This window comes from Stegodyphus dumicola, chromosome 6, assembly GCF_044657685.1.
Source record: "Stegodyphus dumicola isolate Sdum_Otavi_A_Nest chromosome 6, ASM4465768v1".
In the NCBI taxonomy this organism is placed as follows: domain Eukaryota; kingdom Metazoa; phylum Arthropoda; class Arachnida; order Araneae; family Eresidae; genus Stegodyphus; species Stegodyphus dumicola.
Genome location: NC_140773.1, coordinates 167830965 through 167850228, shown reverse-complemented (window position 1 = coordinate 167850228; position 19264 = coordinate 167830965).

The following is a 19264-nucleotide window of genomic DNA, read 5'->3' as shown; positions in this document are numbered from 1 at the left end:
CAATGTTATGAAGTCTAAATCTTAGTAAAATACAAATTAAGTCATCTTGTATTTTTGGGCCTATCATTAGTGTATCATTTAAAGAAACAACTGTGGTTGTTTTAGCGCTCGCATCGAAAACAACTCTCAATTTTGTTGTTAAGCTAGAGTCCTTCAACATGAAGTGATGTGGGATATAATAGTGTTTATTCTCTAATTCATAATCTGTGTCTGGCACTAATTCTACGTGTTCTAGTGAAAAGAACTCTTTCATAAACTGAATATACTGGTTGTAAATTTCTTTCATAGATAACAGTCTCTTCTCCAAGTATTGAAATATTCTGTACGCCACTTCACGGGAGTCACCTAGAATATCTCTATTATGTTTGAATGGTAATGCAACTGAATAACGACCTGATGTGTCTCTATAATGCGAGTTTTTAAAATGTTCTTCACAAAGTTTTTCTTCATTTGTTAAAGGTTGTACATTTGGAAACTTTTCTAACTCCCAGAAAGAATTTACTAACTCATCTGTGTTTGTATTCAAATGATTTACATATACTGGCTCAAAATTTGTAGATTCAAAATTTGTAGTACCCGAAATTATCCATCCCAACCTCGAATTTAGAGCAAATGGTAGATCAGGACCACGTTTGACAATTTCTCCCGTCATTAAATGCAGAAATACATTTACTCCAAATAAAATGTCAACTGGTTGTGACTTGTAAAATAATGGATCAGCTAATTGTAAATCATTGAAGTTATCGAAGATGATTGATGGCAAAGATACATAGGGAATGTTATCTGTCACCTTGTCCAGTACAAACGCTGATGTTGATACACGAATATCACTTTTAAAATGAGAAGTGAATACTAAATCGACTTCCCCATTACTTATAGTATTAAATTCTCCTAGACATGATACAGAAATGGCATTATCTTTCACTCGTAATCCTAATTTTTTCACACAATTCCTTGAAATAAATGATCTCTGAGATCCAGTCAGTGTCACATAAACATCTACACTTCTACAAATTGTTGCTTAGAATTTTGAACTTTTATTAAAGCAGTACACAATAAAATGTGACTGGTTTGATTACCTTTTACATTCGAATGATAATGAGAGGCACAAACTGTGGCTGAAACGTCCTTAGGACTCGTTAATTCATCTCTTTTAATGATAGATTGCGTAGGCGGAGATATACTGTTTAACTGAGTTTTATTCTTTGAATTATTTACAATGTGCAAAATACTGTGATGCTTCTTAAAGCAATGTTGACATGTATTTAAACTCTTGTATTTTTTGAGCAAGTGCATATTAGATAAACAATTAAAACAGTAACAATTAGATTTTACAAATTCTATCCTTTGCTGAACCGATAAATTTAGAAATTTCGAACATTTGGCTAAACTATGATCTTCTTTACAATAACCACAACCCAAAGTAGCAAACCAGAACATTATTCTTATTTTAAAACACAGATTTAGTACTTGTTGATTTGCTATTTTGAAGTGTTCTTCCATAGTTTTTTAGGAATTCAATTAAAGTCGTAAGTTTTGGAATTTCATTAGATTTTAACTGACGCTCCCATCATAATTTTGTAGAAGGGTCTAATTTTTCCAAAATTAAATAAGTCATTAAAGTGTCACCAAAATTATCAATGGTTTGATTCAATACTTCTAAAGAACGAATTACTTCATTAATATTGTCAACTAAATTTAAAATAGCAAATGCTGATTCATTTTGAATAGTTGGTAAACTTAAAAAACGTTTAATATATGCAAAAATTTGTTCTCTTTTATTTGAATATCTTTCGTCTAACAGATTCCATTCTATTTCAAAATTACAATCCGAAATTTGAATGGTTTGAATAATGCGATATGCTTCACCTTTAAACGAAGCCTTCAAATACTGCAATTTTTGAGCATTAGATAAATTTGTATTCTTTCTTACACAAGCACTGAAAAGATCTTTAAAAGCTATCCATTCTGTAATATTACCACCAAAAGTCGTAATGTTAACTTGGGTAATTTAATATTGTCAAGAACCTGTTCTGAAATTACACTATTAGAATTATTTTTATTATTTTGATTTTTTAATATTTTTTCACCTTTAAATTTCCACAAATAAATTTTATCTGTGTACTCCTGAACATTATCTATTTCATTTTCTAATTCTTTAGTATCTGTAATTAAACTTTCGATTTCAGAATCAAGTTTCCTTAACTTAGTTTCTTTTTGTGTCAATAATTCAACACATTCCTCTAGTTCTATTAAATTAATTTCATCTGCAGTTTAAATAGTTTCAATTTTCTTTACATAATTAGTAACACTCCTGCGTAAGACCGCTCTTTTTGTTTTAAAAGTTATAAGTTCACTCATAATTGATCAATTCAAAAACAGAAATTGTTCTTAAATCACTTAACACTATTATTAAAATGAAATCGAATTCTATATTGTATTACAACATTGTTCTTAAAATTTAACAACGAATTAAACGAATTTTTGTTCAAAATCCACTTACCTCACAAAGTGGATAATTTTCACCAACCATATGCATATTTGCGTTGTTAGAATACACTTAGAACAGTCACTATCTTCACTAGCTCTCCGGCTAGACTTTTGACCAACAATAAATGTTCTTAAACTTAATATGTTTCACAAACTATAATCAATCAACAAATGGACTGTATTCCTACACTTTTATTTTATTACACTTGTCAGCGATGCGAAATAATTGATACAAAATAAGCGAGCCATTCTACATGGCTGTCACAAACACAATTCTATCAATCAATAAACTTGTTGCCACACATAAAGTTCAAAACTGAAAGAAGAAAAACAAAAGGAATTTACGCTGTTTGCAACAATAAAATGAAGCAAACGATACTCACATAAACGTATTACTTGTGACTGTTCTAGAAGATTTGGGTTAAATTTGCGAACATTGTTGACAATTTTTACAGAAGTTTTTTGTGTCTAAAACATGTTCTTCCGGAAATATTTCTTTTTTATGAATTCATAAGTCTTGTTGGTACCAAAATGGGGAGCATGAGCAATCTGTAAACAAGGTTTCACTAAAGAATTTGGAAGTAGAATTTTGTTTTCTAAATGCCTTGTCTTTAAATGATGTGCTATAGGTCTTAATTTAATTATTACTATACAATTTTTCTGATCAATAAAATATTTGTTACAAATCTCAGAATTGTTATTGTTAACTTGTTTACCAGGTATGTGCTTTAAAGTGTAATCAAAATCCTGTAAATACAATAACCATCTGGCCACAATATCAGGCTGCTTATCCAATTTCATATGAAAAGTGAGAGGTTTAGCATCAGTTAAGATAGTAAATTTTTCTATACAAATGTTCATGAAAATGTTTCACAGATGAAAATATAGCATAGAGCTCACGTCTAATAGATGGATACCTAGACTCAGCAGGAGTCAGAAGTTTCGAATAAAATCCTACAGGAAAGAATTTGTCATCATTTTTTTGCAAATCTATGCCACAAATAGCTACTTTAGAAGCATCAGTAATTAAAAAAAATTTCATGATTATCATCAATGTTTTTTATCTAACATTATTTCTAACATTATTGACTGTAACAGATCAAAAGCATCCTGACAGTCTTAATTCCAAACAAAAGGTACATTTTTTTAGGCAAGTGTACTATTGGCTGAGATACCTCAGCAAAATTATGGATTAAGTGTCTAAAATAATTCATCATACCAAGAAAAGCTTGAACTTGTTTAAAAACTTTTGGAATAGGGAATTTTGAAACGTTTGCTATATTATCTTTAGGAGGAGAAAAACCTGCTTTTAGCTGGATCCAAAGTCAAATTGAATACACTTAGCCTATCAAAAACCTTTTGAAGAATAACCTTGTAATGTTGCGCGGCCCCAACCTGCACGCAACAATAGTTTCTAAAGCAGGTGACTGCTATGAATTGGAAAGTACACAAAGTCTTGAGAAGGGTTTAAATCCCTTTTTATTCAACTTTATAAATTACAGATGCGTGCTCTTGACGATCACAAACTACGCCGACCCGGAGGTAAAATAAAAATAAGAAACTAAAAATGAATAATAACAAGTTACTACCTACGAGGCTCTCTAAACGTAACTAACCTAACCGCGTTCTAAGATACCGCTGATATTTCAGCAAACTTCTGAATATTAAGTTTAAAGATTCAACTATCTGTAGAGGCAAGCACACAGTCCGAAACGGGTGGTTCTTCAATTTCTACCTAGCCACCTCCACGCTCGTGAAGCAACAAAGCACACTTTCGAACTCGTTTCCCTTCTATTTAACTCAAATTACTTCCGCTGACAATTTGAATACTTTGCGCGTTCTACTAACATTTAAATACTCTGGCATTGGCAATTCCAGGGGAAAGTAAGGCTTGACAGGAAAGATAGTTTAAACTTAAAATAAATATAAACCCTACATTTGCCGCTGCCAGAATTTGGTAAACTTGGAAGCAGGTCCTAGAAACGACCTGTTGAAAAGTTTCCACAATTCTGAACTAAAATTTAAGAGCCTCGTTTACACAAAAAAAAAACTGTTTTCTCACAAAAGTTAGAATAAACTTCTGTAGACAATTATTTTACCCTCTCTTCTTACAGCAACCTTTCCTGGACTTCAGCAATCAATCTGTTCTCTTCCTTCCAGCATCTGGAAGGAATAAGTATCAGTATCTTTCTAAATACATTACAATTTACACTTTCTTGACACTGAATAAAGTTTTTGTTTTTGATCGATTTATTTTCCTTAATTACTGCTTAATTCACATTCATTCAAGTATTCAAACATGAATTTAACTTTACCCTGGCTTTCCACCATGTGTGGTGTCAAACGGGAATATTCATGTTTTAGTATTGCAACACTTCCCCTAACCACAATGATTTGTTAGAATTCAACGACCAAATAGACACACCTTACTCGACATTTTAAAACTCGCTGAGCTATTTTAACATTCTAAAAATTCAAGTGTAGGTGGAGAACCCTACAAAACACATTCATTCTATATTCCCCCTCATTCATATTTAGACATGCAGGCTTTCGCTCTAAAGCATGATTTTATCTACAGTTTAATACTTAAATTTGAATTCCTTTCTTTTGAGCATTTACTTTTAGCATCTAAAATTTTATGCTACTAGACGAAATTCTACTTTTACATAACTTTCAAGTATTTACGTATATTTACAAAATTCTAATCCATATGATTTTTACAATTTACCATAAAATGAAAAAGAGAAAAATAAATTTTTACTTCACGCATTCTTCGCCAAGATGGCCACACTGAAACTAAATTTCTTATTAATACAAGAATACGAAGTTATTTTTATCTTCGGCCAAATTTTGGCTTTAACATAACAGAATTAGTCTTTCGACGAACAGAAACTGCTTGTTCTTAGATTTTATACTTAAAGAAAATAATGCTTTTGCCTTAGCTAAATAAAGTAAAACAAAACTAAGTCTCAACCGAGACAAATTGACTTCCGTCAAAACATAGAACTTCGTATTTACGCATAACATTTCGGATCAAAGAAAAATTTATAGATTTTAACTTATCTTTGAGTTTTCGATGATTGGAACTCCAACATCCTCTTCTAGCAGAACTGCTCCCACGATATGGAATTCATCGAAGTCAGTCTTCTCCTTTGTGTCCTTCGAATTTCGGTCATGTTGATTTTTCTTTTTCGCCCTCTGTATGCTGGGCTCTTGGAGTGGTAGTCGTCGGGTTGCTGTCTTTTACGTTTTGCCGCTGGACGGCTGGACTTGGCGTCGTCCGGTCTGAAATCGTGCTTGAATTTCTTCTGTTGGTGGTGGTCTTTTCGTTCCTCCTGCTGTCTTTTCGTTCTCGTGAACGGCGGCCTTGTTTGCTCCTGACTATCTGGCCCTGGAAGTGTTTTCCTCGATGCAGAATTTCTACTGCGATACGTTGTAACTGGTCTTTTACTCTTTACCAAAGATTCTTTACGCGGCGGCGTTGCTCTCTTGTATTTCTTAAATCCTGGAGTCTGAACGTTTTCATTTCTTCTTTTCGGTATATGCTAACTCATTTCTGTAGCCATCCCAGCGCTTGTGATGTGTGCTATCATAACTTCGAATTATTTTTACAGTATTTTTATTAACACTTTCTGCAATGTTTGCCTGTGGTCTATACGGAACCATTTTGATATGGCGTATGCCAAGTCGAATGCAAATGTTTTCAAATATTTGGCTAACGAATTGTTTACCGTTATCGCTAATGACTTTTATTGTTGCACCGTATTTTAAAATGTATCTGTGTAAGAATGCATCTGCGACTGTTTTGGCTGACGCGCGTTTAAGTGGAACAATTTCTGTCCATTTTGAAAAAATGATATACAATTACTCAAAGAAAACGATTTTTATTTAACTCACTCTGGGGGAAAGGACCAAGAAGATCTATGCCTAAAATTTCATTCGGAAAATATAGCGCGAATGCTATTTAAATACCCGGCCGGGCTGTAATTAATATCATTTATTAACTGACATTGATTGCAGGACATGACATACGCAGTTACTATTTTGTATAATTGCGGGAAATATACCGCCTCGCGTACCCTTTTTAAAGTCTTTCTGACCCCTAAATGACCCGCTGTTTTCGCGTCGTGTAATTCCTTCAAAATGCTTAATCGAAGCGAGGCTGGGATGACTGGTTTGTACTCGAGATTTTCGTTTGTTGTTTTCTATAAAATAATAAATTATCTATTAGTTCATAGTTTTCTGCTCTATTTATTATCGCATCGATATCTGTCTGCTCAAAGCTTTCGGGGTCTTTCAAATATGCATAGATACTTCCAAATTCAGGATCAGCTTTCAATTCAGCAATAATTGTTTCTCTAGAATCTAAAATTTTTCAAGTCAACACAGCGCATTTGAGTTCATCTCCTTCATCGTCCAGTATTATACGAGAAAGTGCGTCAGCTACATTGTTTTCCTTACCCGGTTTATATTTAATTATGAGATTATATTCTTGAAGTTTTAAAGCCCATCTTATTAACCTGGGCGTTACGTTTTTCCCCGAGTAAGGTCTACCAACAGCCGCATAATCCGAAAAGACTGTTACAGGTGCTTTGCCGAAATAAACTCGAAATTTGTGTACAGCCATTAATACGGCTAATGTTTCTCTTTCTGTAGCTGTATAATTCCTTTGCGTAGGGTTCAACGTTTTACTAAAAAATGCCAAAAGATGGCCATTTTGCATGAGAACAGAACCTACAGCATAGTCCGACCCATCTTCTGCAATTTCCAGGTTTTCGTCCCCCTCCGGAAATTTCAAAACAGGGGCATTGATGAGCGCTTCTTTTAACCTTTCAAATGCGGTATTTCCTTCTGCTGTCCACGTGAATTTACTTTTCTTTCTTTTAATTACTAACAAGGGTTCAACAGTATTAGCAAAATATTTTATGAATGACCGATAATAAGAACATAACCCAAGGAAAGAAGACAGTTTCTTGGCGGTGTTGGAAGGTGGAAAATTCTTGATGGCTTTTATTTTTGAATCTTGAGTTTCTATACCCTTTTGCGAAATATTATAACCCAGATATTTACGTTCTTTAGTTGCGAACTTGCATTTTGAGGCGTTAATTGTAAGACCGGCGTCTTTTAATAATTTAAAAACTTCTTCTAGGTCTTTAATATGTCGTTCCAACGCACTACTCGTTATAATTATATCATCTAGATTGATTAAAGTCAAATTTCCTAGAACAGGCTTTAGAACAATGTTCATAGCTCTCTGGAATTTTGACGGGGCCCCACACAACCCAAAGGCCATGCGTAAAAATGCATAAGTGCCCGATTTTGTTATAAACGCGGTTTTATGTATGTCTTCGGGTCTAATAGCTATTTGATAGTAGCCAGACGTTAAGTCCAACGTAGTCATGTATCTGGTAGACTTAATCTTTCTAATAATTTCCTCTATAACCGGCAAAGGGTAAACTGGGAATTTAGTAACACTATTAAGTTTTCTGTAATCGATAGCAAACCTTCAAGCCCTTTTATCCGAAGGAGGAAACTCGTTCTTTTTCCTACATAGTACGACTGGATTCGCGTACTCACTATTTATGGGCGTTATTATCTGGTTCTTTAACATTTCCTGAATGTGTTCTTTGATGATTTGTTCTTTCTGTTTATCATAGCGGTAAGGTTTAGTCCTACAGGGTTTGTCGGCAGTTAACTGCATATCATGCGTAACAATTTGACAACTACCAGGCCGTTCTGAAAACAAGTTTGAATAAGTACTCACCACTTGCTGGATGGCTTGGCTTTCATGGTCATTCAAATGGCTGAGGTCGACTTGCGGAAGTTCCACTGGTTCCACCACCCTCCGATCCATCTCCAGCACAGTAGAACTTTCCTAAAAATTCAGTTTGGCCTTCGCGGCTTTTAAAAACTCCATACCTAAAATAAGTGGACTTTGCAAGTTTTTTACTACAAAAATTAATACTTTAAGGCTTTCGTTTTGAACCTGTATTTTTAAAGATAATTTCCCAATACATTGACACGTTTGTCCTTGCGCTGCTATGATTACTGTGTTTTTATTTTTAAATAATCGTAACCTATTAAAATTCTTAAAAAAATTGTCACTCATAAAGTTACCTTCTGCGCCTGTATGGATGAATGCTTCTACTAGTACATCGCCAACCAGGACTTGTATCATCGGTAATTGTGAGTTTTTTACAACGACCGTATTTAAGTATCTTGAGGGTATTTTCGAAACTTCCGGGGTCTGGACCCTCGCTTTTACAGGGCCCTCTACCGTTTAAGGCTTTCCTTTCAACTTCTGCCTGCTGGGCACGCGGACGGTTGTTTTCAAATTTCCTTTTTGGGCCTTGACTTTCGAGCTTCGATGAGTTAGCTTGATAGCTCTTTCCCCCATAAGAGCGATTTGCGTTTCTGGTCTTGATTTGAAGATTGCCTTCGGAGACTTTGAGAATACAATGCCCCTCTAGCTTTTTCCGCTATTCTGCGATTTTGGAATTTGACCGCCAACTCAAAGAGTTCCTGCAATGTGCTTGGGTTTCTAATTTCGAAGTAATCTTGAACAGCAGGTAGCAATCTTGGTAAGATTATTTCAATAATCTCCGCGTCGGATTTCTTCCCATACAGCATATCCGTCAGTTTAATTTTTCGCAGAATAAAGTCCGTCAACTCTTCTATATCCCGTTGATAGAAACTATATAGTTCGGCTTCCAGCCTTGCTCGATCTTTCACTATGGGGAAGGCCTTTAATAACGATTTTTTGAAATTTTCAAATGTATATGTTTGGCCTCCGAATTCCCCTAATAAAAATTTGCCTATATTCTTCCACCATAGCGAGGCCTGTCCTCTTAGTGCAGATGTGGCAATGGCAACTTTTTGTCTTTCAGGAACAGGGTACAGCTGGAAATGATTTTCGAGGCCTTCTAGAAATATCGCCACCGAAGTTTTTCCGTCGAAATTAACGTTTGGTTTGATTGACGATTTCATCGTCTGAACCAGGTATCCAAATCCTTCCAATTGGCTTGCCATTTCTTGTTGTTGTCCAGCAGCTTCCATCCAGTTTTCGGCCATTTCAGTTCGACAAGTGTTTGGGCGCCAATGTAATGCTGCGCGGCCCCAACCTGCACGCAACAATAGTGGTGACTGCTATGAACTAAAAAGTACACAAATTCTTGAGAAGGGTTTAAATCCCTTTTTATTCAACTTTAGAAATTACAGATGCGTGCTCTTGACGCTTACAAACTACGCCGACCCGGCGGTAAAATAAAAATAAGAAACTAAAAATGAATAATAACAAGTTACTACCTACGAGGCTCTCTAAACGTAACTAACCTAACCGCGTTCTAAGATACCGCTGATATTTCAGCAAACTTCTGAATATTAAGTTTAAAGATTCAACTATCTGCCGAGGCAAGCACACAGGCCGAAACGGGTGGCTCTTCAATTTCCGCTTAGCCACCTCCACGCTCGTGAAGCAAGAAAGCACACTTTCGAACTCGTTTCCCTTCTATTTAACTCAAATTACTTCCGCTGACAATTTGAATACTTTGCGCGTTCTACTAACATTTTCATGCTCTGGCATTGGCAATTCCAGGGTAAGGTAAGGCTTGACAGGAAAGATAGTTTAAACTTAAAATAAATGTTAGTTAAAATAAATATAAACCCTACAACCTTCAATTAAGATACACTGCCAGCAGCAACAGTAATATCATCCAGGAAAAAAAATGAACATTACTTCTTTTGATATCATTTAAACATTTTGAAATTCATGGGTGGACATAAGAATTACTATTGCGTGAACCAAAGGGAAGTCTACAAGGATGAAAATTGACAAGCTCGGTGTAAAAAGCCAACTTTTCTTTATCAGACTCTTGTAACTTAATTTGGAAAGAAGCTGATTTCAAGTTGAGTACACAATATAAATTCTTACCAGCAATGTTGTGTAAAATTTCAGAAATTTTTCGTAAACAGATTTTGTAAGATTCTGTGATGCTGTTTAATAGACAATAACTGACTGCAACCATACGAAATTTTGGTGTGTTTTTATCCTCACCAGGTAAATTCTTTTTTCTTACAAATATAACAGGAAAACTATAACAGGAAGAAAATGGTCCTATTATGCTAGCCTCTAATAATTTTGCAATTTCTTGTTGTGCATACTGTTTAGCAGTTTTAGGAATGGGATAAGGTCTCGTCTGAATAGGAAAATTATGAAGAAGTTTAAATTCTGGCACAACTTTATCAGTGGCTCCTAAAGTATTATAAGACTTTGAAAATACAGCACAGTTATTTATTAACAATTCTATCATTTCACCTTTTGATTTTTTATTTAGGTGATTTAGTTTAAAATCTGATACATTTAATTCTTCTTTTCTGAGCTTAATTACTTCTTGCAGATTTAGTGTATTTATTTGTAACGTTTCATGATTTTTTGGATTGACAATATCTTCAAAATGGAATGGCACAGCAGTTCCCATGACAGAATTCTTTCTTAGAACTAATTTTTCATTCGTATTATTTTCAATGATAGTTTGAATATGGTTGTAAAGACGACCAACTGTATGCAAAGATTCATTGATGTGAAATCTGTTTTTTGATGTTTTTGGACAAAGTAAAATTTCTTTACATTGTTTAAAAACCTAAGGTACAGCTAAGGAAATGATCTGAGATTGACCATGCATGACAGTAATATTAGAAACTATCCTTACTGCATTTAAACTGCAATTTTTCTTTTTTGTATTGTTAACTGAATTGGTTACTGTTTTATTAGGAGAATTTTCCTCCAGATGGGTGTTATCAATTATGAGTTTCTTATTTACGGAATCTAACAAAATTCTGTTACATTGGATAAAGTCATACCCTAGAATCATCTGATACGTGGAATTCCAATTGGTTTGAGTAACATAAAATAAATTATTAAACCATTTATTTTCAATTTTGAATTTTAAGTTAACTGAAGACATAAGGAATAGATGAATCTTCAATTGTCTTTATTCTAACCATACGAGAAACAAATTCGACTTTAGAAAACTGTTTAATTTCCTCAATTACATCTGGACAAATTAGCACCTGTATCAAGAAGAGCTTCATAAGTCTGCGAACCAATTTTAACTTTAATTATTGGTAGATAATTCGAATTTTCAGAGCTACAAGGCATTAACAATTTGGTAACATCTTTATATTAATTATTATTATTTTCTACTAATTTCTTTTGGAGTTGATTGTTATTTCCTTCAATCATTTTTTATATGTATTTTGTCTGTTGAAATATTTTTTATGCCCTTAGTCTTTACTAATCCTTGCAAGGGGTCTAAATTTAGTGTCATATCTCTGGCAAGAACCCTTAATTAGTTTAAATGATTGTTATGCCCTCTTTTGTACTGACTGTTACCTCTATAAGGATGATACGTCTTACACCAAATATTACGAAGTCTCTATGACCCCTGAAAGTCCTTCTAAAATAATTATGTCTACCTTGCTTAGGCCAAATACCAACAATCTGCTGTTAAGTGTCTTTTACTACATATATGACAAGATACCCCTGCTAAAAATGCCCCGTAGAAACCCATAAAATTTTTTACGGGGAATTGGCCTACGGGTACCCGTACAGCTCTGTGGGTACCCGTAGGCCAAATCCCCGTAAAAACCCACAGACAGAAACCCGTATGGTTGTACGGGTACCCGTAGGCCAAATCCCCGTAAAAACCCATAGAAAGAAACCCGTATGGTTGTACGGGTACCCGTAGGCCAAATCCCCGTAAAAACGCATAGAAAGAAACGCGTACGTTTGTACGGGTACCCGTAGGCCAAATTCCCGTAAAAACCCATAAAAAGAAACCCGTACGATTGTACGGGTACCCATAGGCCGTATACCCGTAAAAACCCATAGAAAGAAACCTGCACGGCTGTATAGGTACCTGTAGGCGAAATACCCGTAAAAAACCTGTAAACAGAAACCCGTACGACTGTACGGTTACGAGTAGGCCAAATCTCTGTAGAACTGTAGGCACTATAAACAAAATCCCAGTAAAAACCCATAGCCAAAAATCAAAACTTTATATGCATATCCATTGGCCAAATTTCCATTAAAAAATGGATATTCCGTAGGGTAATGCTTTGTAAAAACCAGTAAACAAAAGCATGTACACCTATACAGGCACCCATATGCCAAATCCTGTAAAAACCACTACACAAAAATCCACAGACCAATAAAGGTACCTCTTGGAAAAATCGCTGCACAAAACCCATAAACAGAACCAATAGCATTATACCATAGTGGAGTATCCATACATAGAATCGTGCATAGAACGGGTATCCATATACAGAATCCCTATAAAAAACAATACACAAAAATAGAACTGTAAATCAAATTTCCATAAAAACATAAACCAGCAGAAGTACATAATTAGCACTGATGAAATGTACAGAACTAAATTGCGGAGAAAGCATGTAAAGTAATTTTAAATAAAACTCAATGCGAATAAATAAAAATTTTAAAATATCTAGAAGCCTACGAGCCCGTCCTTCTTAATGCACGTCAATATCTATAAACATATTACAAAATATTTGTATAAATTCTCTTTACAAAATTTTAAACTACCTTTATATAATTCTGAAAATAAAATGAATAGAAAGATAATAACCAAAGTCATGATTCACAACCATCGAATGATAAATGTACATATACATATGTAAGAAAAATAAGGAATATGCAAAAGATTAAATTAGCAGCGTAAAATTAATTTTCCTTCTCTATTCTAAAAACAGTAATCTTTCTGCACTGCATCATTTGGAGATTAATTCATGTCATATGACTCTTACATAATTTGATGTTGTAAAAGAAACTAAAACTCAAACAGACAATAGTAATTTTACAGCAGTATTAACTATCAAAGACGAGTAAAAATGCATCGAGAACCAAAATTAACTCGGTCTGAATTAAGATTTCACCCTTAACATAACACATTTGCTTTTTACGCTTTGTATTAGCTGGATTGCAGTCTGTTTGCTCCTTGTTTCTTACTACAGTCAAAAGTCGTTAATTCGGACACCCATAATCTGGACCTCAAAGCTAAAAATTTTCTGCGCATGCGCCGCGTTGACACATGTGCATAGGCGTTTACGTGTGCGCGTAAGACCTTTACGCGCACGCGCATATGTGTGTGCGCAAGTGCTGAATAAGTTTTCGCGTGCGCGTTTAACGTATAACGGACGGTATAAACTAAAATTATACAATTATCTATTTCAGTAAATGTTGATGCTTGCGTTATTCCTTAATCTTCGAATTGGATGCAGCTTATTATTTTTTGCAGACTGTAAGAGCAATTTTATAAAAGTAAACTTGAACTTTGGATTATGTCAATTTCTGATTCTGGAGCTCCCAAAGGATCTACAAAACGAAAGTATGTCTCGATGTCCGTCAAACAAAAAGTGGAATTGCTGCAAAAAATGGATAAAGACATGAAGAAGGTGACAGAGAGGTTAGTGAAAACGAAAAAATTTCGATTGACAAGTTAGTCGGTATTCTCGGCACAGCAATCACGGGACTTGAACAGCGGAGCTTTTTAACTGAACAAGAAGTTATGTCTGTTTATAGAATTAAAGAGAAAGTATTATCACATAAAACGAAACAACTTACATTGAAAGAAATGTTTAATAAAGTAAACAAATAAATATTAAGCTTCTTTTTTTGTAAATTTTGATACCCTTTAGATCATAATTGTTCTTTATTTCCTAAAATACGGTTTCATATTTTTAATTTTAGAATTTGTGCATGTCATCTTACGAGATTTAAACTGATGATCTATAATCTGGAAAAATCGATAATCCGGAATCGCCGAAGTCCCGACGAGTCCGGATTAATGACTTTTGACTGTACACATTTATCAAAAATGTTAATTTTTGGAATAGGCATAAATAATGTGCCAACTTGTTTGTGGCTGCAACATATTTGCTGAAAGGAAAGTTGAATTAAATCTACCTCGACTGCCAAATTTCTTATTCATTGTGGATTGGAGTTTCAACATCTCTAAGCCATCAAAATTCTTGCTGTTCATTACGGATTCAGCTGCTTGTATTCGACTACAGAATCTATTACATATATATATATATAATATCATTTCATTTAATGGTTGCGAATCATTACTTTGACTGTATATATATTATTGATTTCATTATAAATATATACATATAGTACTGTACCTTACTGCATATATTTGTATTTCAGTTCTTTAATTGGGAAATTAAACAATTGTATTTAATCACATCAGCTTGTTTAACAATTTGATACCTAATGAGAAATGTATTGCCAAAGGATGGTACTTTCTAGCATCTGCTTAAATTTTAAGTTACCTACAATGCACTAAACCAAATTAAAAAACAAAACTAGAAGAAACCCAAATTTTCAGGAAGAGAAACATTATTAACAAGCAAGCAAAAAGAATACGGGACTTGCAAATTAGAAACTTAACATAGAGTTCAAATTTAGCATACTTACTATCCCCTTAAAGCTCGCTTACCAATGATAGTAACACCCTGCAGCTTATTATGACATGCATACACATAGATGTTTTGCGTGGAAGAAAGGATGAATCCAAGAATATAATGTAGTGAAGAAATAATAATATACAAACACTGTGTCGATCCCTTATTACAATACTTTGAATGTTACCTGTATCTCTCAAAAGATAAATGAAACATGAAGATAACATATAATAAACTTAATAGTACCCAAAATACAATAAATTATATTGTAACAAAATGAAGTTAAAAAAATTTACAAGTTTCAACAAATACCAATTCTCAATTTCAAAAATACCAATACAAGAAAATATCTTATAGTGTATAATGTTTTATTCCGTATCTCACTTTTAGTGCTATATAATCTTCCACAGATTTTATATAAATAAAATCTATAACATAATGGGTATTTATAGTATATGTAGTTCTTGATGTAAAAAAGATCAACTTTTGTACTGTAAAAATTCCATCTATGTGAATAAGTATGAATATACTCATATACACATAATTATACTAAATAACTAATTTAATGAAACTAAATTCCTATAGAAAAATGGGGAAAGTGTAGAATCGCCCACTGCTTGGCGTGTTTTTAAAATTGCACATACTCGGTATCCATGTACACATCGACCTATTTTCACTTAAAAAACATCTCAGAATTGCACAAAAATGCCATTGTGCACTCCTTTGACTTTATTCATGTACACATCAACCTATTTTCACTTAAAAAGTCAAAAGAAAATTGACAAAAATCCAATTCCTTTTACTTTTGTACAAAGTGCCAAATAAATAAGTGGACGATTCTGCACTTTACCCGAAATATATAAAAATACCATTTACCTATATATATTAATAATTTATTATTACACAAGGTTTTTCATATATCATCTCAAAGGAACATAAATTTAATTAAAGCGATGCATTATTGGAATAAATTTGAGTCAGTGTTTTACGTGCAAGTTATTTAGATTTCTATTGTAGAAAGAATACTTGAAATAATGCATAGAAATATTATTTTGAACCATAAAAATTCTCAATAGTAAAATTTAAAGTACTGAAAAGGTAGCTATTGTTTTTGACAGTAGATTATATAATATAAAAATACCTCATGCCGAGCATTTTCTGAAATTACAATGCTAAATGAAATTGATATAGTGCAGTATTTAGCAATAATAACTTTTTGTAAACAAATGTGGCTATATTCGCTTAATTGTAATGACAGTAATTTTAACTGCATTTGTATAAGGCTGTACAGAAGATTTATTTATATGGGTTTTCATCCGCAGAGAACAACCGGATTCCCTGTGGAAGTGCTTCCGAAAATAATGTTTAAATATTACTCTAACTATATTTGAAAGCAATGCTATAACAGTGCCCTTATGACTCATGATCCGAAGAGCTTTGGTTTTAAATGTCTCGTAAAAACTTTCAATTACTTCTGCAAAATTCATACCCACGTAAAAATTACTACACCGAAGTCAATTGATTATACAGCAAAACGTTCCTAAAACAATCAACTCCACAATTCGAGATAATGCCAGTTTCCTGTAGCCTGACAAAACTATGAATGATTTTTAAGTCCTGTTATTTAATTATTGTCCTGACAAATGTGCCATTATCAGAGGTGGGCATTTAAGAAAATAACCACTATATGAGGTTTCAACTTAATGTAATTTTTTTCAAATAAATAATTCACTTTTTATACTCCCAAGACTAGTACATTTAATATTACATAAATCTTATTCACAAATCTATTTCTATTTCAAAAGCAATTTATGAAAAACACATTTGAAATTTTCTTCATCAAACTAATAATAATGAAAATTAAAGTATGCATAAAAATGATTATATGTGTTTTAACAAAATAGCACAAAATATTTAATGTAAAAATGTGGTTCTAGTATCATACTAGTACAGAAAAATAGACCAAAAAGGAAAAACAATGTAAGCTACTATGATCATCTAAATTTTCACATAATTTTAGTAGTGGAATAAAGATTCCTTAAGCTTGTATGTCTTGTCTACCCCATTCAATAAGTAATAAACACATTAAATACTTCAAAATTTATTTCATTAATAAAACTTACCTTTTTTGCTCGCGAAATATAATTAGTACATTTTTTAAAACATAAAAAAACATTCTTTTTGCTCGGCCACATCACATTAGTCGAAAAATTCAAAATTGAATCATGGAAGATCATTTTTAAGTAAGGTATGCTCAAATTTATTAGTACATAATATTCAAATGATAAAGCATCTACATGAACAAGCTTTAAAAAAGTATTTCTAAACTGTAATCAAAAAAATTAATTTTCCAAAATACACTTTCAGTAGAATGCAAAAACTACATTTCTGCATCTGCACACTGAAAAAAATTATCAAGCCTGAAATTATCACTTTTCAGTCTTTAAGCACATTGTTTTTCAGGACAAAAGTAAAGATGGAAAATCAATTTCACGCTCAGAAACTCCATTTCACAACTAGTCAGTTATCAGCAACGTTCTCTCAAACATTAGACACGATTACACGTGCATGGCTTTAGTGGTATATTCATAGTCAGTGCTGGTATTTTATTATTTATTACTAATTTCTAAACAGTAAAACATAGTAAAATTTGTAATACAGTAAATCCTAGTAAATAATATACTGCATTACTTCAACTACGAAGAAAATAACACCACCATCACACAACAATAACTAGAGCGGCGCCATATTGCTTGTTTGGGAAACTTCTAAGAGTGGGGGAGGGAGGGGGAATTTTTTTTTTTTTTCACGTCAGCGTTAACAGGGAGAAAAGTTTTGCGAATGTGAATGAACTTGTTCGCGTTAAAGAGATGTTGGTTGATATCGGTGTTTCTTTGTAATATCAGAAATGTAAGTGCTTATGTGTGTGTATTCAGAGAACCAACTCGTAGCAAAAACCACCTTCCTAAGACGACCGCCTCTGAAAGAAACCAGTATTTCTGAAAACATAAGTATACTTTGGTATTAAATATTCCCTCTGTAAAGCGACCATTCACAAAGAAAATTCTGCAAGTGTGTCTGGTCGCCTTAGAGACATTCATTCCGTAGATGCAATCTCCCTAAGACGACCACCTCTAAAAGATAAACGTATATCTGAGAACGTGAGTATCTATTGGTATTGAGCATCACCTCTCTAAGGCGACCACTTACAAAGATGAATTTTTATTTGCGGCTGGTCGCCTTGGAGAGACCTCGTTGTGTGTGGTGTATATGATTACTGTTATTGTTTCCGAAAAAAAATTTAAATCAAATAAATAAGCATATTTAGTAAAAACCCTCTCTAAAACGACCACCTGCGTTTCCAGGTTACTCTGGTGGTCTTAAAGAGATCATATTTTCATTCTGTTACTTTTATACCCCATAGCACAAAACATCCTCAGGATGTCCTATTTAAGTCGCAATATCCCGGGACATACTTAGGATGTCCTAAGGATGTTGATTCTCAGATGCCCTGAGGAGATCGTAATTTAACATCCTGAGGATGTCTTATTTAAGTCGCTATGTCCCGGGATATGACAGGATGTCCTGAAGATGTTGATTCTCAGATGTCCTGAGGAGTTCACCAATTTCACATCCTGAGGACATTCATTCTGCATTGTCCGGAGGACTTTCGTTGTCAAACATTTTGAGGATATTTGTTCTCAAATTTACCAGTTTTAATTTTTTGACATTGCACATCTGAAACTTGCACATTATTTTATTTTTCATATGTATTTTACTAAGTTGTTTCTAAATGCTGTACATTAAAAATATTGATATGATTGATGATTTATTCTTGTTATTTTGTTATTAATTTTAACTGCTATTTTTTCTGACGTTTTTAAAAATTTATTTAGTCATGGAAAAGATTTTTTTTCAATGGATTAGCATTTTCTAGAATATTTGCAAAATTCTAAATAACATATATTTTTTTTATAAAAAATGTATAAATTACATGTATAATTACTTACAGATTACAAACCCTACTACAAATATAGGTAAAATTAGATATAGATATATTTAATTACGGAAACGAATTTTTTTAAAATTTGGATATAGAGACATTAGGTATTTTTTTGGAAGCAGGAAACATGAAAAATTAGCAACGCCTTCGCCGGGAATCGAAGGACGGACCTCTGGAATACCGGCCTAGTATGCAGAACCACTACACCACGAAGACACGCTAGGTGTGGTGGTGGTGTATTTAATTATGGCAAAGCACACTACGGCTATCTGAGGGAGGGATGTCTTC